Source organism: Chanodichthys erythropterus, chromosome 10, assembly GCF_024489055.1.
Source record: "Chanodichthys erythropterus isolate Z2021 chromosome 10, ASM2448905v1, whole genome shotgun sequence".
NCBI lineage: Eukaryota > Metazoa > Chordata > Actinopteri > Cypriniformes > Xenocyprididae > Chanodichthys > Chanodichthys erythropterus.
In genome coordinates, this window is record NC_090230.1 from 19,571,567 (window position 1) to 19,596,369 (window position 24,803).

The following is a 24,803-nucleotide window of genomic DNA, read 5'->3' on the forward strand; positions in this document are numbered from 1 at the left end:
GTTTTTTTGGGGGGGTAATTCACACACAAAAAAAAGCATTTAAATAGACTAATATAGTTCATGCGACGTGACACGTAGCCAAGTATGGTGTCTCATACTCGGAATTTGTGCTCTGCATTTACCCCCTCCAAGTGCACACATACAGCAATGAGTATTGAATACACACACTCAGAGCAGTGGGCATCCATTTTGGGGGGGAGCGACTCGAGGTGCCTTAGTTGTGGGTATATGAGAGCGGAAGAGAGTGCTGTTCATTCACTCCCCCACCTACATTTCCTGCCGGTACTGAGACTTGAACCTGTGACCTTCAGGTTACAAGTCCTACTCTCTAACCATTAGGCCACAACTGCCCCTGCATATTTAACAAATATTGATTCACAAAGGGAATAAACTGCATTTTATTCGTGAAAACTCATATTTGCATAAAAATGTACGTAATCACAGCATGTTTTCACTAGCTCAAACGTTACATTACAGTGTGGCGATAGCAATGCTAAGGTCATGGGTTCGATTCCCAGGGAAAGCAAGAACTGATAAAATGTAAATGCATTTGCATAAAAGTGTCTGCCAAATACATAAAAGATACAAATCACTCATACAATTTTTTCGGATATTTTTGAGACAAAATAAGAATTTTTATGAATAAATAAGCTTATCCTTAAAGGGATAGTTCACCCAAAAATGAAAATTTGATGTTTATCTGCTTACCCCCAGCGCATCCAAGATGTAGGTGACTTTGTTTCTTCAGTCGAACACAAATGATGATTTTTAACCCCAACCATTGCCGTCTGTCAGTCAAATAATGCTAGTGGTTGGGAACTTCTACTATAAGAGTAAATAAAACATGCACAGACAAATCCAAATTAAACCCTGCGGATCGTGACGACACACTGATGTCCTAAGACACGAAATGGTCGGTTTGTGCGAGAAACCGAACAGTATTTATATCATTTTTACCTCTAAAACACCACTATGTCCAACCGCGTGCAGCACTCGTTAGTAAGGTCTGATTGCGCTCTGACAGCGGCATTGATGTCTCGCTCTCATTGAAGTATATGCGCAAGACATCACTGCCGCTGTCAGAGCACGATCAGACCTTACTAACGAGTGCTGAACGCAGTTTGACATAGTGGTGTATTAGAGGTAAAAAATGATATAAATACTGTTTGGTTTATCGCACAAACCGATCGTTTCGTGTCTCAGGACATTAATGTGTCGTCACAAGCCGCAGGGTTTAATTTGGATTTGTCTAAGCAAGTTTTATTTACTCTTATAGTAGAAGTTCCCATCCACTCGCATTATCTGACTGACAGACGGCAACGGTTGCAGTTAAAAATCATCATTTGTGTTCTACTGAAGAAACAAAGTCACCAATATCTTGGATGCGCTGGGGGTAAGCAGATAAACATTAAATTTTCATTTTTGGGTGAACTATCCCTTTAAATGTTTATCTTCTTCACAAATCAAATTAAACTACATTAAATGTAGTACATTTTCACAAGAACAAAAACTTGAGTTTTCGGCAAAGTTTGGATTATTATTCTTCATGTTTAAACATTTATGTTTTTTGTTTGTTTGTTTCCAAACTCTTTGTGTTTATAAAATACAAAATCTGAGTGTTTCTTACTCTGTTCTGCATAAGAAAACTGATTTTATACATTTGAGGCAAACACAAAGATTTTACGATTTTTTTTTTTTTTTGCAAATCAATATAAACTACATTTGCACAAGAAAGAACTACAACTTTAACTTTGAGGGGGATTTTTTTTGGGGGGGGGGGGGGGGGGCTATTCTAATTTTGGAGTATTTTTCCAAAGTCTTTGTCTTTATGTAATTTGCATAAAAAAATTGAAGCATTCATAAGGAAATAACAGTTTTTTTGCACATTCTTGAGTTTTTCACAAATCAAAACAAACTCTACACAAGGTCAAAAATGTATAACCGCTCAAGCTTTGGTTGAAATCAAAGACATCAAGGTTTCTGTGAGAGTTCAGATTGTTATTCTCCATGTTGGTAGCTCAGCCAGTATTCGCTGCCTCGCTGTACTGCTGTATTAGTGTCGTGCCGCGGTTGCTGAGGGCGTTCCAAGCTGCTCTGCTGTCTGTGTGTGTGTGTGTGTGTGTGTGTGTGTGTGTGTGTGTGTGTGAGCGCGCATTTGTGTGTGCTGTCAGCTGGTGAGTAATAGCAGTCTCGGGTCTCTAAATCTCGACGGACCGCTGCACTGTGGAACGGCGTAGCAGGCGGCCACCAGGGACGGGGTCTGTACACACGCGCACACACGCTGAATATTAATGTGTGTGTGTGCGCGCTCTGGAGAGTGTCAGCCCCCCCTGTGGATTTGACTGGCAGGCAGGAGTGTTGCGAGCGTTTAGCCCCGCTGGATCCGTGCATGTCGGCCGGTGACTATGAGGACAGGGTCAATTAGAGGGTCAATGCGTCCCAAAGGGCAGCCACGCCCACACGCGCACACACACACACACGCTCCCTGACACATTTACACACTTTTTCCATCCTCTCAAGAGGGAAAATTGATAAAATGGTACATCCACCCTCTACCTACCGCTCCCTCTCTTTCAATCTCTTTCTATTCTTCCACGTCTGTGTGACTCGTGTGCAGATTTATAATGAATAATGCATTTTCTAATCAGCACTGGAAGGCTGCGTGTGTGTGTGTGTGTGTGTGTGTGTGTGTGTGTGTGTGTGTGTGTGTGTGAACTCATATAAAAGACGTATCGTGCCTCTCAAGCAGAGCAGAGATTTGCAGGATGGTTTGCGAATTGCTTCAGGATGCAGGTTTTAGTTTGGCCATCAAGTGTCAATCCAAAGCATGTCCTTAAAACGCTGAAATTTATTAAAGATGCAGCATGTGATGTCAAAATGGAAATGGCGGGGTGTGTGGTCATGTTTTCGGGAGGAAAAGGTTTGAAGATGTTATGCTTTCCAGGACTTAACGTTCCTAATCTCTGCTTTGCGCTCAGTGAAAAATGTTGTTATATCCATTTTTTTTTTCTTTTGCTAGTTAGTGATTTATGGTTGATGGGCAGAGATTGCTTTCCCTATTCTGTCATCCGTCTCCCTACCTCTCTCTCTCTCTCTAACTGCCCGGAGCGGAAGAAAAGCACGCAATTGAAATTTATTGCCTACATTTTGCCTCCTGCCCCGCTTGGTCTTATCCTCCGATTCAATTCATTGTTCTCACTAAACAGGGGGCTCTCTCCCCAAAGACTCACTCGCACTCACACAATGTCAATGCTCAACAGATCGCTGGGTTTGATTTTGGCCACTTGTTTGTGCACGCGGCAAACACACACACACACGCACACACACACCCATCCCCTAAGCTCCTCCATCTCCCAGGCCGTTCAAACACACCCCGTGACAGCTGTTGGCTCCATTGTTTCCATATGTGCTGTGTTGAGGTGAACGCTTACAGGCTTACAGCTTTTTACCGCCACATGCGAAAGACAGACACAACATAGAGAACATGCAATATATGTGATATATGCATATATGTCACAGACACAACACAGACAACTGTATGAGACATACCTAAAATGGACACAGCAAGCAACTGGAATACAGATAGAACAAAGAACTGAAACACAGACAAATGGAATACAGATAATGTAGATTCTAGTTGTCTGTGTCTCGTCCGTTTCATTGTTTCAATATTCTGTATTCTAGTTTTCTGGCATTCCTTTTGTTTAGGTATCTGTGTTAGAACTGATGTGGCTCAAGACTGAAACACAGATGAGGCATGGACAACTAGAATAAAGAAACATCAGAGAGAAGTTAAATAGAGACATGACACAGAACTGAAGCACAGATGAGACACAGAAAACTACAGATGACGCAGAACTGAGGCACAGATACATCAAAAAACTAGAATACAGACAACAGAAACAGACATGACAAAAAACTAGAATACAGACACCACAGACAGAACTGAAGTACAGACACAACAGAGAGAACTAAAATACAGACACAAAAAAACAAAATAAAGACAACAGAGAAACAAACACAAAAAAGAAACAGACATGATAAAAAAAAATAGAATACAGACGCAACAGACAGAACTACGGAAGAGGATTAGGGCCAAGCAATAATAAAAAAATAAATCCATCTCGAGATTAAAGTTGTTAAATTTCAAGAAAAAAAGTCGATAAATTTCGAGAAAAAAGTCGAGATAAAATGTTGAGAATGAACTCGATAAATTTCGAGAAAAAAATCGAGATAAAATGTTGAGAATGAACTCGCTAAATTTCAAGAAAAAAATCGTTAAATTTCGAGAAAAAAGTCGATAAATTTCGAGAAAAAATGTTGAGAATAAACTCGTTAAATTTCGAGAAAAAAATTGTTAAATTTCGAGAACAAAATGGGGATAAAATGTTGAGAATAAACTCGTTAAATTTAAAGAAAAAACTCGTTAAATTCGAGAAAAAAAGTCGAGATAAAATGTTGAGAATAAACTTGTTAAATTTCAAGAAAAAACTCGTTAAATTTCGAGAAAAAAGTCGAGATAAAATGTTGAGAATAAAGTCATTAAATTACGAGAAAAAAGTTGTTAAATTACAAGAACAAATTCGTTAAATTACGAGAAAAAAGTAGTTAAATTACAAGAACAAATTCGTTAAATTACGAATTTGTTCTTATAATTTAACAACTTTTATCTCGTAATTTAATGACTTTATTGTCATAATTTAATGACTTTATTCTCAACATTTTATCTCGACTTTTTTCCTCGAAATTTAACATTTTTCTCATAATTTAACGAATTTGTTCTCGTAATTTAACAACTTTTTTCTCGTAATTTAATGACTTTATTCTCAACATTTTATTTAGACTTTTTTCTCGAAATTTAACGAGTTTTTCTCAAAATTTAACAACTTTAATCTCGAGATGGTTTTATTTTTTTACTATTGCTTGGCCCTAATCCTCTTCCGTACAGAACTGAAACACAGACACAACAAAAACAAACAGGGTTTCTTTATTTCGATGGTCCACTTTAGACATTCTACTAACTATAAGTAACTTGTTAGACTGTTAGAAGACAGGGTTAGTAGAATAAGTTGACATGTAGTTGAAAATTTACTTATAATAGTCAGTAGAACGTCTGTTGGGGGACCATGAAAAAAAGTGTTAGCAGATATCAAGCAGACAGTCTACTAATACTCTAGTAGTTGACATGTAGTTGCAAAGTTACTTGTTATAATGTATAAGTGGACCATCAAAATAAAGTGAAACACAGACACAACAACAACAACAAAAAACTAGAATACAGACATGACAGACAGAACTGAAACGGACAAGACAAAATAGAATACACAACAGAGAGAAATAGAATACACAAAAAATAAAGACATGACAGAGAAACAGACACAACAGAAGGGCTTTTCTCACGTGAAATAGACCTGGTCGAAACCAAAGGTAAACGGATTCCTGGGTTATCTTTATTCCCGTTTCACACTGCTCATAATTTACCCGGGGTTATCAGTTAATCCTGGGTATTCATAAATTGCCGTTTCACACTGCACATTCCTAAACCACGGGTTAAAGTCCTTGTTTGAATATTCGCGGTGTCAGTGTTTCTGATTGGACAAACGCAGCACATGACCTGTTTACATAAAGGCTCTAGCATTGCGTGTCCTCATATTACGCTGAGTCATGCTGACTGTAATATAAAGTTTTTCTGAATGAACGTTTCGAATTATAAAGGTAAGAATGAAACAGTCTCTTCTTCACTCTAAATGTTACGTTTTCCATTGCCGTTTGACATTTTTCCTATCATACGCAGAAACGACTGTTTATATAGCCTACATTGCGCAGTGTAGCTGCCCAAAGCACGTGAATATAAGGCAAGCAATTGGTTGTCGGTTGCTAAGCACCTAGCTGTAAATGCTGCGTTCCAGACGAGGTCGGATGTGGGAATATCCCAAATGAAATGTCCCACTTCAGACCTCAGTGCGTTCCAGTCACAATACGTCACATTCACATGTTGACCACTTGATGTCGCCATGACCCATGAGAGTATATCGTGTTTTTGTGTCAATTATGGCAAAACAGAATAAAAATGACATAAAATCAATTTGAAAAATCGATTTTGGTTAGTTCACCCAAAACTGAAAATAATATCATTAATTACTCACCCTCATGCCGTTCCACATTCGTAAGAACTTTGTTAATCTTTGGAACGCAAATTAAGATATTTTAGTTGAAATCCGATGGCTCCGTGAGGCCTGCATAGACAGCAGTGATATTTCTTCTCTCAAGATCCATTAATATACTAAAAACATATTTAAATAGTTCATGTGAGTACAGTGGTTCAATATTAATATTATAAAGCAACGAGAATATTTTTGGTGCGCCAAAAAAAAACAAAATAACGACTTATTTAGTGATGCCGATTTCAAAAGCATTATGAATCAGCGTGTCAAATCATGATTCGGATCGCTTGTCAAACTGGCAAACTGCTGAAATCACGTGACTTTGGTGCTCCGAATTGCTGATTCAACACGCTGATTCATTATGCTCCGAAGCTTCCTGAAGCAGTGTTTTGAAATCGGCCATCACTAAATAAGTCGTTATTTTGTTTTTTTTGGCGCACCAAAAATATTCTCGTCGCTTTATAATATTGAACCACTGTACTCACATGAACTGATTTAAATATGTTTTTAGTACATTAATAGATCTTGAGAGAGGAAATATCATTGCTGGCTATGCAGGCCTCACTGAGCCATCGGATTTCAACAAAAATATCTTAATTTGTGTTCTGAAGATTAACAAAGGTCTTACAGGTGTGGAACGACATGAGGGTGAGTAATAAATTACATTATTTTCATTTTTTGGTAAACTAACCCTTTAACATCTAATGTTAAAGTTTGTTTTTACGTTCATATTCATTGGAAGAAGTACGCACGGACATCTTGGAAGTGACGTCAAATGATGCGTCTCGCTGAGGTCAGGGTTGATCGATGTACCCCAAGTTCACACAACGAATATCCGACTTTGAGCGGCATTTCATACGTTATTTCCTAGAAGGATGTGGAGAGAATCTAAAATCCGATCCGTCTGGAACGCAGCATAACATAATTTTACACTGTACAAGTTTGGCACCGCAAAGAGCAGGGTTTCACAACCCTGGGTAAAAAGCGGTGCTAACCCCGGTTCTAAATTACAAGTGTGAAACGCTCCGGGGTTAAAAGCGATGTTTAGAATGATGATAACCTGGGATTAAGTGCAGTGTGAAAAGCCCAAGAGAGATCTGAAACAGACACAATAGAATACAGACAGAACTGAAACAGACACGACAGAGAACTGAAATACAAACACCAACAACTACAAAAACCTAAAAATACAGACAACATGAACAGTATAGCCTATGTTTTAAGATACAGCTTTTTCTTTACGAAACAGGCAGCAAAGGTGATCGAGCTACACAAACCTAAACAATGCAGAGATGCCATTACAGAAAAAAAAAAATCAGAAGAGGGGAAAAAGTTAAGCACAGGGAAAAACGACTCTCTGAATCTCTGTGCAGCGCAGTCTCACGAGCGGCATCAAAGATCCAGATAAGAAGCCAGCGGGAACGCTGCGCCCTGCGCTGTGCTAAAACAGCCCTTCTTAATCTCCCACCAGGCTGGTTCCCTCCTCCCCTCTCTTTCCCTCCTCTACGGCTTCCCTCCTGCGCTCGCTCGCTCGCTCGATCTCTCCGCACAAAGCTTGTCACTCCTCTGTTCTCCTACTGCGCAGACACACGCCCGTTCTCTCACTCCCGCCTCCCGTTTTCCTACGCACACACGCGCTTTCTTATCTCCGCTCGCTCGCTGATGAAATCTCTCCCCCGCACCTCCCCCTTCGGAGTTTTTCCCTCGCCTTTCTTGAGATCCAGTCATCCGCTTAATGAGGCTAATTCATTACTTTGAAACACAATCATTTATCAGAAATGTATTACAGGGACGTCAGGGGTTCAAAATGAGAAATCCTCGGCTCCGTCTCTCACCGTCATAATCCAATATGTTGCGTGCGTGAGTGTGAACGTGCGCTTATGTGTTTTACGACAGAGCGCCGAACACTCTTGACCCATTTCAGACCCCTTCTGTTGGGTCTCCTCTCTCTCGGGCGCACGCTTTCTCCTCTGCGCGGAATTAATTTTCCCTTCCTCTCGCCGCTGGAAACCGGAGGCAGAGTTAATGCTGCTCAGGAAGTACACACACACACACACACACACACACACACGACTGTCAGACGCGAACACACACACACACTCGTCGTGCTGCGCTCAGAAAAGCGCGAGGTTTTGAAAAATGAGAGAGGACTCGAAAAGATAGTGATTATTCATTAGGCCAAGTTGACGACAAACATCTCTCTTTCTTCGCATACACATTCTCAGAGCGAAATCTGTCTCTGCGTGTGCGCGCGCTCGTGTTTTCACTCTCACTCACGTTTTCTCGTTCTTGCTCACTGCCAGCTCCTCAGTCTCGATATGAGTCAATCCGTCCCTCCATGTAGGCGCAAACACACACACACCTGTATAAAGGGGAAAACCCTGTTGTAAAGGCTTGTGGTCGAACAGCTAACCGTTACACACATCATTTTCATACACGGCTCATTTAACCTCAGAGAAACTCCGCGGAGCGTCAGCAGCTGTAAACAGTGTTTAGGAATCTTAAAGTAAATGCATAACATTATTAAAACTAAATAATAAGTTACTTTTCAACACTTTCTCTTCCAGAATGGTATAGCACCCAGTTATTTTCCACTTTGTCTCATGTAGCCTAAGCCGGTTTCTCCATACTTTTTGAAGGAAGTAAAGCATTATTCCTTTTTTCCTCACTGACTGGGCTGGTAATTGTCCTGTTAGTAAAATCTATGGTTTTGTGGTCATAAATCAAAGCAATCACAATCACTACAAAATGATTTTAATCCTCCCTCACAACTGATTGGTTAATTCTGGGGGGAAAACATCTGACATCCTGTAAAGTCGGTTTACTTTGTGAAACTAAGTAACACTGGATTTTGATAATTCATCCAGGAGAATTTTAACACAAACATTTGACTAAAACATTGAGCTATAAACCAAGATAATGAAAATAAATAAGAAAACTGATATGGTTACCCAGCTAACAGAATTTTGTTATAAGAACATTCTCTAAGTAAGTGTTGGTTCTGGGAATGTAAAAAATGTCCAGTTTTCTTGATGTTTTTATAAGGTATAATGTTCCTCAAACGTTCTTTCAACTTAATTTTGAGTTATAATTCAACATTCTAGGAATGTTGATTTGTAACATTCCAAGAACATAAAATGTACAGTTTCCTTAATGTTAGTAGAATGTTATTTAAAGGTTAGTATGATGTTCCTGAAACATTCTTTCAATCATTCAAACACCTGCTGTCAACAAACACTGAAAGAAAGAGAAATAAGAACACAAACTACAACTTTCTCTTAGCTGGGAAGACATTACGTATCCGCAGAGGATTTTCAATGTGCATATTTTAAGTTGTTCTCAAAATAAATATTCATTAATGTTTATGTTGACCAAATGAAATAAACAGAAAAGTAACATTCGCACATTTGATCATACTGCGACCTGCACATGCTCCGATTAGCCTTCGCTTTTGTGAGTGTTTGGATGTGCGTTTGTGGTCCGGTTGCTCGGGTGATGGTTCTCTTTTCATCAGGGCTGGATGGAGAGATTAATAATGGATGTATAATGGATCTATAAATAGACGCAGGGCTTGCAGTCCCTCAGACCAAACAGAAGACAGCGCAGGGTGACACACACACACACACACACACACACACACACACTGCTCTGCCATTTCACCTCGTCCTGGCCCTGGCTCTGTGTACACAGCCAATCTATTCATCTCTCTCTCTCCGCCGGCATTAATAAATGATCCTAGCCCCACACACACACACACACACACAGGCTTTAAATATTCATTGGCCGGGCGGCGCTGTTGGTCTTGGGCAGCTCTGGGCGGCAGTAAACGCAGACTCAGGCTCTCACTGGCACATTAGTCATGCAAAAAGCTGTCACAGACGCGCACACACAGTCTCTGCTAAATACTGCAGAGGTGTCTACTTGCCCGTCGCTTCTTCAGCACCTCTCCATCACTTTTGCCAGATTCCCGCTCTTTCTCCTCCTTTTTCTTCCTCAGTATCATCTCTTTTTAATTTTTGTGGCATCATTCTCCAATATCTCTTTATGCAATCTTTTTTCTTTCTTTCTCACAGCTTCCTTTCTCTATTCGGTCTCTTCTTTTTCCTTCCGTTTCATCGTTCTCATCACTGTCTCAGATCATTACCTCATGTCTTTCTCATCAAGGATTAGTTCACTTCAGAATTAAGATTTCCTGATAATTTACTCATTCCCATATCATCCAATATGTTTATGTCTTTCTTTCTTCAGTCGAAGAGCAATTAATGTTTATGAGGAAAACATTCCAGGATTTTTCTCCATATAGAGGACTTCAATGGCAACCAACGGGTTGAAGTTCAAAATGACAGATTCAGTGCAGCTTCAAAGAGCTCTACACGATCCCAGACGAGGAATAAAGGTCTTATTTAGCGAAACGATTAGTCATTTTCTAAAAAAATAATAATAATCAAAACGTATATACTTTTTAACTACAAATGCTCGTCTTGATGCGCCACGCATTACGTAATCACATTGGAAAGGTCACATGTGACGTAGCTGGAAGTACCAAGCAAGTGTCTACAAAGCGAACTTGAAAAGATTAAGTCAAACAGGCTTTAAAAAAAAGTTAAAACAATGAAGTCGGAAGATTTTGAAGTTGGAGGATAAAATGAACTGAGTTTTTCACCCTACTACATCACACGTGACCTTTCCAACGTGATTACATAATGCGTGGCGCATCACAGAGCAAGACGAGCATTTGTGGTTAAAAAGTATATAATTTTTTTTAGAAAATGACCGATTGTTTCACTAGATAAGACCCTGATTCCTCGTCTGGGATCGTGTAGAGCCCTTTGAAGCTACACTGAATCATTTGGACCTTCAACCCGTTGAACCCCAGTGAAGTCCACTAAATGGAGAAAAATCCTAGAATGTTAAAAACCTTAATTTCTATTTGGCTGACATGAACATCTTGGATGAGTAAATTATCAGGAAATGTTAATTCTGAAGTGAACAAATCCTTTAACTCTGTCTCATGACTTTCTCCCTCTCTGTATCCTCTTTCGCATTCTCTGTCACATCTTGATCACCTTGTTTCTTTCCCATCTATCCTTTTCCTGTCTCATCAACTTTTTCTCTTCTTTCTCCTTTGCCTGAACTTACTTATTTGCCGGAATCATCTCTTTTCCACTTTTTCATCATTCTTACCTTATATACACTGCCCTCCAAAAGTTTGAAAACGCCCTAGAAAAGTGGGGTTTTGGACAATATTGGCATGAATTCTTTTTATTTTGGGATACTATTGCACTGATAAGGGACGACACAAACTATGAAAATATATTTTGTTATATAAACAGTTTATACATAGAAAAAAATATCCACCATTAGCAGCTATCTGAACTAAACTGGCTTCTAATTGGTTAATTGTATTCTAAACTTAATTGGCAATCAATTGTTGAAGCTATTAAGGTGTGCTGACCCAAAAATCTTTTACAAACCTGGGCCAAGTTTAAACTAGTAACCAGGCGTCACAGCTGGCAAAGGGGCATGTCTGACTTTGACATGTATATCTCAAAATCATAAAATATCACACAGGACAAAAAGAGCCACAGAAAAAAGACTGACGCAAAAAAAGTAAAAGAGCTCTATTGGTCTGTATACAGAGAGAGATGCTGTAAAGGGTTAACTTAGAGAGTGAGAGTGCTCAAAGATTACAATGGACTAAATGTGTGTGTGTGTTTCAGGAAACAGGATGTCCTTTTGTGTGAGCAGCAGTGCTAAAGTGATGTGAAACTCGGCGGCAGCACAGGCCGCTCTCTTCATAACGCAGCACCGTCGCGTAGGTGCCACTGCTTAGACATCGCAATCTAACAGATTCTCTGCACCGTTTGCTATCTGAAAGAGTCAGAGGAGGCAGGAGAAAACACACGAGAGAGACGCAGACATGGCGCTGCTGCCGGAGAATAATTTATGCACGACTCCGATCACACACAGATGTTTAGAGAGAGAGAGAGAGCGACAGACTGTGCTGTTGGGAAAATCTGCAGTGATCAGAGGAAGTCAGCCTAGAATAAAATTCCTGGTGCATGTGTTTGCGTGCATGTGAGCTCTCGCAGCAACCACGACCCTGCCCTGACCTCTACTTCTTGCATCAAAGAGGATTATGGGACAGCTAACAGTCTGCCAAGAATCCGACTGAAGGTCCGTGCTGAAAAAGAAAACAGACCGAAACAGACCGACTTGATGACGTGTATGAACAAAATTTGTATTATCTGTCAAATTCTTCCAAACGGCATCAGAGATTGTCTACAAGAGAAGGAAGAGCATTTAAAACACTTTTGCAGAGATATTAAAACTGGCTGTAAAATTGTGATTATTATTATTACATTTCTTTATTAATGACTTTACCTTGGTTAAGGCATTCCAAAAAAATATAACTTCTCTCATTTTTCATGTGTTCAAAGGGTGCCGTTCCGTTTCCAAAAACTATAAATGACAGTCAGACATTTGCGAGACATCTGCATCCTGGCTGACCCCTCTGTGAACACTCCAGAAGAAATGTGAGGCTCTTTAAAGCATCTTATGTCATGGAATTATGAAGTACTAATTATACGGATGAGATGCACAAATTGTTAAAACTTTGGTAAATTACATGGTGGAGTGGAGAGTCAACAGTGATGCAACAACACTAGAGCACAGTCAGTACAATCCATGAAGCTGTCTACACTGCAAGTGTGCGAAGAAACATGAATGAAATTAAATCTACATTGCAAGTGAGAAATGCAACAAACTAATATTAATAAATGTAGCTGTCTTTTGACACTGCAAGCCAGCAAAGGAAGCTGACAAAATTAGAATTAGAAAATTAGAGTGCAATGCGACAATACCAAAATTCTTGCTTTATAATCAATTTTTGCTCAAGATTAATACAGGGGAAGATGTGTTATTGTTTCATATTCTGTTATTCCTGTTTTGGTATTTAAATGTGTTTCTGTGGTGTTTAAGTTTTTAGGGTTACCATCGTGGTGAAGAGTAGTGCCTGTGTAGGTCGTGAATGGGCTGCGAAACCTCATATATAGACCAATTTGGTGTTTGCAAACAGCGATGTTGTTTTTTTATGGGCAGAGCCTACCTGGTTGCAGAAAATGACAGTTGAGCAGTAGCAGTCTACACTGTGTGCAGAATTATTAGGCAAGTTGATTTTCTGATCATATTTTTTTCCAAGCACATTTTACCAATTCCAATCCACATCAATCTTAATAATTACTATTAATATTGTTTTTAATCATTTATAAGTGATATATAATTGTTCATGAAGGCTGGAAATGAAAAATGCCCTATATTCAGGTGTGCAGAATTAGTAGGCAGGTTTTCTTTTACAGATAAAATGAGCCAAAAAAGAGATTTAACTCAGACTAAAAAGTCAAAAATTATTAAATACTCATGAGAAGGACGCAATACTAATGTAATACTAGAAATTGCAAAGTTAAAGCATGACCATTGGACAGTGAAATGCTCATTGGGTCAGCGGGGTCATACAAAAACAGCTGGAGAAGAAAAGACACGTTAACTGCAAAATAATTAGGAATTAAGGTGAAGAATTAAGTGTGAAACCATCAGGAACCCTTTAGTCTCCAGCGCCACCATTTCCCAGTACTGAAACCTACCTGGAGTCTTCAGAAGTGTGAGGTGTCAGGATCTCAGAGACTTAGGTTAGCTGAAGAATCCTAAAAAATGACCCGCTCTTAATAAGAATCACAAGCTGAAGTGTTATAAAGTACATGAAGACTGGGTTTTTATAGGCCTTATAGACAGACAGCTTGAGAGTGACTCCTGAAGGACCAGCACCACATCCTCTTGTACCACTGTTTGAGGAATTTATCTTCCAGAATCTGGCAGTAAGGTGTGGGAGTTCACTTTTAGTCCATCTCTTATCCTGAAATGTCCATCTTGCAGAGATGGACTAAATGATCTTCCAAAACTTACTGCCAGATTCTGGAAGATAAATTCCTCAAACAGTGGTACAAGAGGATGTGGTGCTGGTCCTTCAGGAGTCACTCTCAAGCTGTCTGTCTATAAGGCCTATAAAAACCCAGTCTTCATGTACTTTATAACACTTCAGCTTGTGATTCTTATTAAGAGCGGGTCGCTTTTTAGGATTCTTCACCTTCACCTTCTTAACCTAAGTCTCTGAGATCCTGACACCTCACACTTCTGAAGACTCCAGGTAGGTTTCAGTACTGGGAAATGGTGGCGCTGGAGACTAAAGGGTTCCTGATGGTTTCACACTTAATTCTTCACCTTACTTCTTAATTATTTTGCAGTTAACGTGTCTTTTCTTCTCCAGCTGTTTTTGTATGACCCCGCTGACCCAATGAGCATTTCACTGTCCAATGGTCATGCTTTAACTTTGCAATTTCTAGTATTACATTAGTATTGCGTCCTTCTCATGAGTATTTAATAATTTTTGACTTTTCAGTCTGAGTTAAATCTCTTTTTTGGCTCATTTTATCTGTAAAAGAAAACCTGCCTACTAATTCTGCACACCTGAATATAGGGCATTTTTCATTTCCAGCCTTCAAGAACAATTATATATCACTTATAAATGATTAAAAACAATATTAATAGTAGTTATTAAGATTGATGTGGATTGGAATTAGTAAAATGTGCTTGGAAAAAAAATATGATCAGAAAATCAACTTGCCTAATAATTCTGCACACAGTGTATGGAAGCCACGAAATAAAAGAATAAAAAAAAGGTTCTGACTTTTATTTCTCGCAAACCCGAGTTTATATCTCACATTTCTTACAAAGAAAAACAGAATTGTGAGATATACTCGTTATCCTGTATTTTTTGAATTGCAATTTATCCCGCAATTCGGACTTTTTTCCCTCAGAATTGTGGAATAAACTCACAATTGCGAGTTATAATGGCCGAACTGGGAGTCATAAAAAAAAAAAAAGTCAGAATTGTGAAATAAAAATTTTATAGACTATGTTTAAAAGTTTTCTATGTAAAATGTTATCTAAGTTATCTATGTAAAATGTATATAATGTTATTTAAATATTATTTCATGCTGTAACGGCTATGTATGTATGTCCTCTGAACTGCATATGTGAATATTATGTAGACTTACTGTTTACATCAAATTCCTGCTTTAATAGTGCAGTCTGTGAAACGTCTCCGTTTAGCTTCAAAGGACGTTTTCAACGATGGTTTTCTTTAAAAAGGAAGACTATATTTTTTTGCATTCCGATTCCAACATCCAAAGGCACAACAAAACGTTTCTCTCTTATTCTGTGGATTTTGCACATTTTCCTCCAATTGCTACCGCTATTTTTCTGCAACCACTATGCGCGCGCAGCTGCAAGTGACGTAATTGTGACGTCTGCTCCAAAGAGGTCTATACAGCATGTTGATTAACAGTTGTAAGTAAATATTGATAGTCTCTTAGGTTACATTAGCGCATGCTGGTGTGCTGTCCTTAACTAACACTTAACCGTAATGATTAGTTGTTCGTTTATTCAATATTATGATTAAATTGTAATTACTGAATTTGTGTCGTATAAAATAATTTTTTTAAGTTCTGCTAAAATAATCTTTGAGGTGTTTACTTAAATGTTTTGAGCAATCTGAATTTATTGGGTTTTACAACCACTGCATCAAAATAATTGAAAAATCAGAAACATTACATATGGTAAGCAATGAAATTATTATTTTTTTTTTTACTTTGACTTAATTGTTTTTTATAATTATTGTTTACTTTAAAAATTTAGTTGCTTTACTTAATTTTTTTGAGGTAATCGGTTTCTACAATAATGTTGAGTATTCTGAACTTATTTGATACTTTACAGTGTATCAACGAAGCAATCTCCATAGCAAATGCATGTTGCAACAAAACTAGAATGTTACCATTGTAAACATCATCTCGTGATAATCAGTGCAGCTGTCTTCACGGCAAATGTGTAATGCAAAAAAATAACTAGAGCGTTTTATAGTCAACAAAACTGCAAGCGAGCAATGCGACAACTACAACTCTCCATCAATAATCAACAAAGCTGTCTACACTGCAAGCAACACGATAACACTAGAAGACTGTTCAGATCAGTTAAATGATATAAACTGCAAATGCACAATGCGGCAAAATCTAGAATGCACAAGTTATAGTGAACAAAAGAAAATCACTTTCAGTGATCGACATCTTCAGTGTTTTATAATGGGTGTGTTCTAGTTTCGTCATGTCACGTACGTGCAGTGTAGACGTTTTAGGAGTTTTAGCCAGAGCTGAGATCTGCTGTGTGCATGTGTGTGTGTGTGTGTGTGTGTAGCGCGGCGTAGCTCGGTGGAGTGCGAAGATAAGCAGCAGCGTAGAGCGCCTCTGAGCCTTGGGAAATGTGTGTGCGTGTGTGTGTCTCAAAAGGATTAGCAGGGCTGGGGGCCGGCGCAGGGAGGGGGAACAAAACGCCTCGAGGACTGAAGGGCCCACATGAGACAGTGACACACTCACGCAGAGCAGCGGAGCCTCGCTGGCTGAGCGGAGCGCTGTGTCCTGCTTGCTGCTTTTCTCTTTTCTGTTCATCACTCGTCTCTCTCTCTCTCTCTCTCTATCTCTGTTTTCACAACTCACTGCCTCTGTGAAAAATCAGTCGCTCCGCTGAGCAGTGTTTGCCGTGTGTGTGCGTTTTCAGATGTAACGCTGAGGTAATTTAACGGAAATGTTAGCGAGTAACTAAATAAAAGTGGCTGCGTTACTACAATCGCTATATTTTTCAAAATAGTTTTCCAGTTACTAAATATTTTTTAGCAGTGAGGCATGAAAAAACAAAAAAAAAAAGTATTGTTTTGCAACATTTGAAGTTAAAGTTAAATTTCACATTAATTCTAGATAGACAGATCTAGTTAGTCATTTCACAACACATTACACCTTAAAACCCACACACAAACGCTTACACACCTGTCTGGTCTAGTTAGCCAACAAAAGAACAATAAATACAGCTGCAGCTTACAGTATAAACTGCAAGAGAGAGAAATTCTCTCTCACTCTGAATGGATGCGGCCTTTAGGGAGTGAGAAATCGTGGGTGAGAGAAACGAGACGCAGATTAGAACCGGATAGAGAGAGAGAGAAGCGGGGAGATCAAATGTGGGAGGAGGGTGCAACGCTACTTAGGGAAACGCACGCAAACACACACACTCAATTCCCAGTGTGTTTCCGAATGTTGTGTCAGTCAAAGCCAAAGAGCTCAACAGGGGGTCCGTGATTGGAGCCCCTGGCATTTACTACAGAAGAGTGAAAGCGAGAGAGAAAGAGATTTGGCTTTTTAGTAGATTGTTGTGATCAAGACCAGAGGACATACTATTCCTCATGGAGGGATAGTTACAGCTGTCAGGGAAAAGGATGCATGTATATGCATGTGTTTGGTATAAACTGACAGGGGTATACTGCCTATTATCTCCAGTAGGAGGTTTGTTATATACCATCTATGCTGCAAGCAAGTGGCAGAAAGCTCTAAAGCTAACTCCAGTTATTATTGACAACAGTCTATACTGCAAGAATGCAAATTGTACACACATGAGCACTAACAGGAGCTTAGTTTTTCAAGTCGCATGCTTGCAGTGGATGGCATCGTTGATTATGTATGTTTTAGTCATGGCGTGTTATGCAAAGTCGAATGCTAGTAGCATAGACAACTGAGTTGATTGTAATGGGAGCTTTTTTCCTTTGTCACATGCTTGCAGTGTAGACAGTTTTATAGAATATAACGGTAGCAATTCACGTTGTTCATTTCTTGGTACATACTGCAAGCATGTAACTAGGCCGCTGTATTGCATTATTATTCTGACTGGAGTGTTTTATTTCAGTATTTCAGATAAAAAGACCAATCTTATTTTTTCTTTTATTTTATTGACAAAACACAAATCCTGCCAAATGCTGTTCTTCAAGCAAACATGCCAACTGAATGCTATGTAAATGTGATCTTTTACATCTATGCTATATGTAAAAGAGCTATAAAGCAAAAAGACAGTTTAAATCCCTACATTAGAAAAGAAGATAATAATAAAGATGATAAAGAAAAACAAAAACACAAACTCAGTGTTAACAGATATGAGGAACACACATTCACTCTGAACGCAATAACCTGCTACTGTCATTTCTTTATCCTGTAAATCTAAGAAACTTCTTATATTCAATTGTACGCTTTTATCCCTTTACCGTTACCACTCTCATAAAATACTTGAATTACATGTTGACTTTTAAACCTAAATTAACATCCAACAACAGATATTTCAGAAAAAATAATTGATTTTGTCTCCCTCTCTAACGCGTCCTGTCTGTTTCATGCGCCGGCGCTCATTCGGTAAACTCTGTTTTCAGATGCATTTTCTCCAAAGAAATGCTTTATTCAGTGCTGTAATTTGACGCGACTGGCGGAAGTTTTCAGTGCACAGTGGGCAGACGAGACTAATCGATAATGACAATCGTTGTTGAAGATTTTCATTGTTGATTATTATTGATTTTATTTTAACGATTAGTTTTTGCAGTCTTAGTCAAGTGTTTGCAGTATAGACCTCATCCTTGATTTTAAAGGGTTAGTTCACCCAAAAATGAAAATTCTGTCATTAATTATTAACCCTCATGTCATTCCACACCCATAAGACCTTCAGAACACAAATTAAGATATGTTTGATAAAATCTGATGGCTCAGTGAGGCCTCTATTGCAAGATAATCAACACTTTCAGATGCCCAGAAAGCTACTAAAGACATGTTTAAAATGAAGCGTCATGAAGCTTTGAAGCTTTACGAATCTTTTGTTTTGAATCGGTGGTTCGGAGTGTGTATCAAACTAGGCTTTGAAAGTGTTTCGAAATTTCATGGGTTCACCACTGGGAGGCGTGACTTTAGCAGTTCGATAAACGCTCCGAACCACTGATTCGAAACAAAAGATTAGTAAAGCTTCGAAGCTTCATGAAGCAGTGTTTTGAAATCGCCCATCACTAGATATTGTTGAATAAAGTCATTATTATTTTTTTTATTTTTTTTTGGCACACAAAAAGTATTCTCGTCGCTTCATAACATTAAGGTTGAACGACTGTTGTCACATGAACTGTTTTAAATACGTCTTTAGTATCTTTCTGGGTATCTGAAAGTGTTAATTGTCTTGCTGGCAATGCAGACCTCATTGAGCCATCAAATTTTATCAAAAAATATCTTAATTTGTGTTACGAAGATGAACGAAGGTCTTACGGGTGTGGAACGACATGAGGGTGAGTAATTAAAATTTTGAGTGAACTAACCATTTAACTGGACCATTTAGTTATGTTATGTCATACAATAGTGCATGCAAAAAGCAAAATTTTTGCTGCATTGTGCAAATTGCATATCATAGTCACAACCTTGCAGTATTATTGATTTGTAAAGAGAGCATTTAATTTTACACTGAGATTTTGCATCAACTATAACGTTTTAGTTTTGGTGCAGCATACGGAGTCACAGCCTTATACAAGTTAAGCGAAATTTACACTGATAGCAATTTTTCAATGACAAAATTATCAATGAAAATTTATGATTCGAGATGAAATACGCAACTATTAGCAATGCAACAAATTTGAGTTTAAATTTATGCAAAAAAAGCATCAATGTTATCCAGCAACTACCAGTGGGAGAGAAGACTTATCTGATAGTCTAGTCGAGTAAGAACACCTAGCGACCAACAACAAGACAGCGCCTTGGCGACCTTCAGTGATTTAATTGCTGTCAGTGTGAACACACCTTAACTAGAGCCTTTTGTTTGTCACATCGCTTGCTTGCAGTGTAAGACACGTTGTGAGTATGCAAGTGAAAATTGTACCCAGCTGTGGCGCTGCCGTTGTTGGTGGGGTGGGGTGGCGTCGACTTGTCGACACTATAGCACATCAAAAAAAACGACGCTCAGCTATCAATCTCGGCACACAGACCCTTGAATACCAGAGAGGCAGTGGGGAATATCAGAACCACCGCCAGTCTCCAGAGGAATGTCTAAGAGACGGCGAGAGAGAATCGCTCCTTCTATCTATCTTTATCAGTCTCGATCTCTCCGCAGCTGCTCTGAGACAGAGGCCCTCTAACTCATGAAGTCCCTGTCAGTCATCTCTCTCCATTTCGCTTTTCTCCAAAAGAGGTCTGTCTGTAGCAGGTGGTAGTTTGCGAGCCAGCGGGTGGATTTCCCTCGGTTGGCGGCAAAGGTTAAAGAAAGGTGACAAAGACGAATGGAAGAGAGTGAACGTGTGCATGCTAGAGAGATCAAATGGCAATGCGTGCATGCAAGCGTGTGGAACTTAACAGTGAACTTAAAGGACAAAATGCATGACAGATCTAAAAGCACAAGGGTACAGTAGCATAGATTGCGCCTATGATCCACCTGTGACTAAAGATAAAAGATAATCTCGTTTTTAACCGTAGGAGGTAACAAAAATTGTGGGCATAAAAGGGGTATGTTTAAGCCAAAATTTTCTTTAAAAGTGGTACACAGTATGCATTGCTGCCTGAACTGACTAGAAGTACCATGAATTTGATTGGCTGACACTTCGTCCATCAGCACTTGGCTGTTTTTTTAAGCGACTTTTTTTTGCACCAATAAGCCAGTAGGTGGAGACAAGTGACTGTTTTTATGAGTGATTCAATTAATTATTCTTTGAACAGATTCATTAAAACATACTGATTCATTCAAGGAACAAAACAAGTGATATGAGCAAGTCATTGAATTATTCACTCAAATAATTTTTTTACTATCTTTACTATCTTTATGAGCTGAATCATTAAAATATTTGCTTAAATGATTCACTCAAAGAACATTTTCAAAGAATTTATTCAGCAGCACCACCATCGATTTGTCTTTACTCAAAGCGGAACTCAGTAAGATTTGCGAAGCTCCCCCTACAGGTTCCTTCAGTGAATCACACTGTCATAAATACTCCAAGCGCATCTCTGGACTACAACGATTAAGACGCTTACCAGCGCAGTAGTTTTGCAAATACAGTACAAGAAATCTCGATGGAGGTGGGTAATTTGTCTTATAAAGTCATAATATATACATTGTTTTTGAATTACCGTAAAACATTTTGTCACTCTTGCGTGAACGTGAACATGAGGCGAGATTGTGTCGGGTCGATGCAGCTCAACTTGCAAGTGCTGTTTTTTGGCGTAGACGTGCCAGAGGGGGTTAGTGCTCGCCTCAAATACACCACTACAAGTCAATTAACCATCTTAAGGACTTAAAAAAAAGTTACTTAGTTCTGCTTTAAAAATATTTTTGTTAGCAAAGTCACTGGCGATATTCGTGTAAACTGCCTAGTACAGTCTGTTTTCACTTTCAAGCCTGGGACCCAAGCCTGATGTCAAAGAATTAGCGGCAACGAAAGCTGACTGTGTCCTCACCTCTCGTCGCCTGCGTCTCATCCAAAAAGCCACGCTTGAACACACCAAAAGGACTAAAGGCGACTGTCAACTAGCATGTGCGTTCTGCGTCTGCGTATAAGGATATATCTGATTATGTCCGCAGGTATCATGTCATTCAAAAAGATAAACTGAAACTAGGACTGTAGATATACAAACTGCAAACAAAGCAGCATTTGCTTACCATTTTTGCATATCAGTTACGCTGATTACTTTCTTCATTCCAGTCGGCTCATGTTATTATAAAAATATTTGTGCATTGAATGCTCAGGTAAGATGGTGTAAAATTATAAAAGCCTTCTGTCTGTACCATCTTGACGCTTTTATCACTTTCGCTTTTATTCACGTGCACTGACTCGTTCGCTAAGCTGAACAGCCAACTCTCATCAACGACCGATGATTCAACATGCTGAATTGGCACAAAAAAAAAAACAGACAGCGTCCGACTAGAGCCAACGGAGCAAAACACACCAAAAAACTAAGCCGACCGTGGTCAAAAACGGGCAGACTTTGCCAACAGCTGGCTTGGTGTGTCCTGACCTTCAGGTCAAAGGTCGGGGAGGAACAACACTTTGATAAAAATCTTGCAGAGCAAGTTTAAGTTAGTAAAATGTCGACTTATTGTATTTATAGCTAACTATGTCTGGCACAGACACTCTATCACTATATTGAGTACTGAGGTTTGTTATCCACCAAAGCAACCCAATTGCGTACTTGCATGAGTATGTGGCCTTGACCTCTTGACCCCAAGCAAGGCCAACATCTCACTAAAGCCCCTCTAAACACACACGGCACTGCTGAAACTTTGTGAGCGCTAAACTACCGCTCTATCTTTCCGTATCTCTCTGTCTTTCTCTCCCGTGGGTTCATTCATTTTTCATTAGCTGCGCTAACGCAGGCAAAACACTGTCTGTCTCTGGCTGCTCTGACACACACACACTTTCCCCTCCCTCTCAATCTCACTTGCTTGCTTTGTCTCTCTAGCTTGCTTCCTTGCAATCTGTAGAGTGCACGCACACACATACACACACACACACACACACACTCAGACACGCTCCCTTTCCCTCTCTCGCAATCTCAGCCTCACACACGTCTCCCCGGCGCTCGTTTTCTCTTCCTCCCTCCTGCTCGCAATCTTTTTCACACACACACTCCCTCCCTTTCCGCGCTCGTTGACACTCGGCTCTCTCTCCAATGCCATGCCGAGGGGAAACGCTTTCTTCTCCTCTAATTGAAGCTGTTCCGTTGCCATGACGCCGCCCAGAGAGAGAGACACGCGGAGGACTGCTGATTGTTCAGCGGCAGGGCTGTTTTTCTCTTGCACACACACATAAGCAAGCGAGTGCTGGGATGTTTTTTCCGCACTATGATTGCGAGTGTGCGTGTATACGTCGGGGGAAAGAGCCGTGGTGTTAAAATATTACCCCTGGTCATCACGGGCTTTAATGCCACAGGAAAAAACTGCACTGCCTGGTTACCCATGTGACGTGATCAGGCTGCATGATTTTCTAGAGGCTTGACATCCAGAATAGGTCGTGCCTGCTTCTGAGGACGAAGTTGGATTTGTCTGCTTTTCTCCATTGATATATGGCAAGTTCTAGATTTTCTACCTTTGTGCATTAGCACATTTGTTGAAGGCCAAAAGATCCACGACTGGAAATATCAACTTCTTTTTCTGCTCTCTTTCAACATATCTCAAGTTTTAGTTCTTTCTCCTCATTTTTTGGCTTTTCTGCTCCAGAACATCCCAAGTTCAAGATTTTTCTGATCTTTCTGCATCTTAAAGGATTAGTTCACTTTAAAATGAAAATTACCCCAAGCTTTACTCACCCTCAAGCCATCCTAGGTGACTTTCTTCCTTCTGATGAACACTATCAGCTTTATAATGGCACTGAATGGGAAATGAGTATGAAGCTGAAGAAAGTGCATCCAATCATCATAAATGTACTTCACATGGCCATAATAAAGGCCTTCTGAAGCAAAGTGATGCATTTGTGTGAGAAAAATATGCATATTTAACATTATAAAGTTAAATATCTAACTTCCACCAGACCGCCTTGCGTATTCAACTTATGAAGAAAATGTAATGTCTTTCGCTGTTCAAAACGCTTGTGCTATGTCCTACGCCTTCCGCATTCAACTTACGAAAAAAGACTTTCTTCGTAAGCTTAATACAGAAGGCGTTCTGGCGGAAGCTAGATATTTTACTTTCTAACTCGTTAAATATGGATTTTTTAAAAAAAAAAAACCTGCATCGCTTCACTTCAGAAGGTCTTTATTAACCCCCTGAAGACGTTGTTTATGATGGATGGATGCACTTTCTTGAGCTTTATACCCGTAGGACTGCCATTATATAGCATGGATGCATCAGGATATTTATTAATATAACTCAGATTGTGTTCATCAGAAATGAATAAACCTAGGATGGCTTGAGGGTGAGTAAATCTTAGGGTAATTTTAATTTTAAAGTGAACTAATCCCTTAAGTTCTATTTTTTTTTAAGTTCTAGTTTTTTGGTCTTTATAAATTAAAAGATCTCCAGTCCTGTATCATTTAGCCTTTCTGTTTTGGTAAATCTCAAATTAAAGATTATTTCTTATGCGTCAACATATAAGTTAACTAGAATTTGATGTGTGTTGAAGAAGATCTAGATATTCCTTCATCAACACATATCAAAATTCTAGTTCTTGATCACTCATCTGTTTTCTTCAACAAATCTAAAGTTTAGATTTAGATTTTTCAATTCTGGCACTTAAATACATACCGCATTCTAGTTTTTCTCAGACTTTCTGCATCTCATCTCCTCGAACTTTTCTGCCATTCTGCATCCAATTATCTTAAGTTCAAAATTTTTCAGCATTTCTGCTTCTATACATTTTTTTTTCTGCATCAACATCTCAAGTTTCAAGATTTTTCTGCTTCAATGTATGTCATGCTCTTCTGGATTAACATATTTCACATTCAGTCTAGACCTTTCTGAATTAACCCATCTCAAGCTGAGTACTAGAGGACAAACTTATCGTCAGTGTTTGACCTTGGGTAGTCTGCATTTGTTCGTAAATTAATCTCTGTTTGCATTTAGACAGAATTGTTAACCCTATATCTCTTTCCTAGCAAACACCTGACACAGAACACATTTGCACAGACCAAAAAACTACCAGTTCATACTACATTATTACAGCTTTCCCTTGATCCATCTATCTGTCTGCCTTCTGTCTTGTTGTCTTGC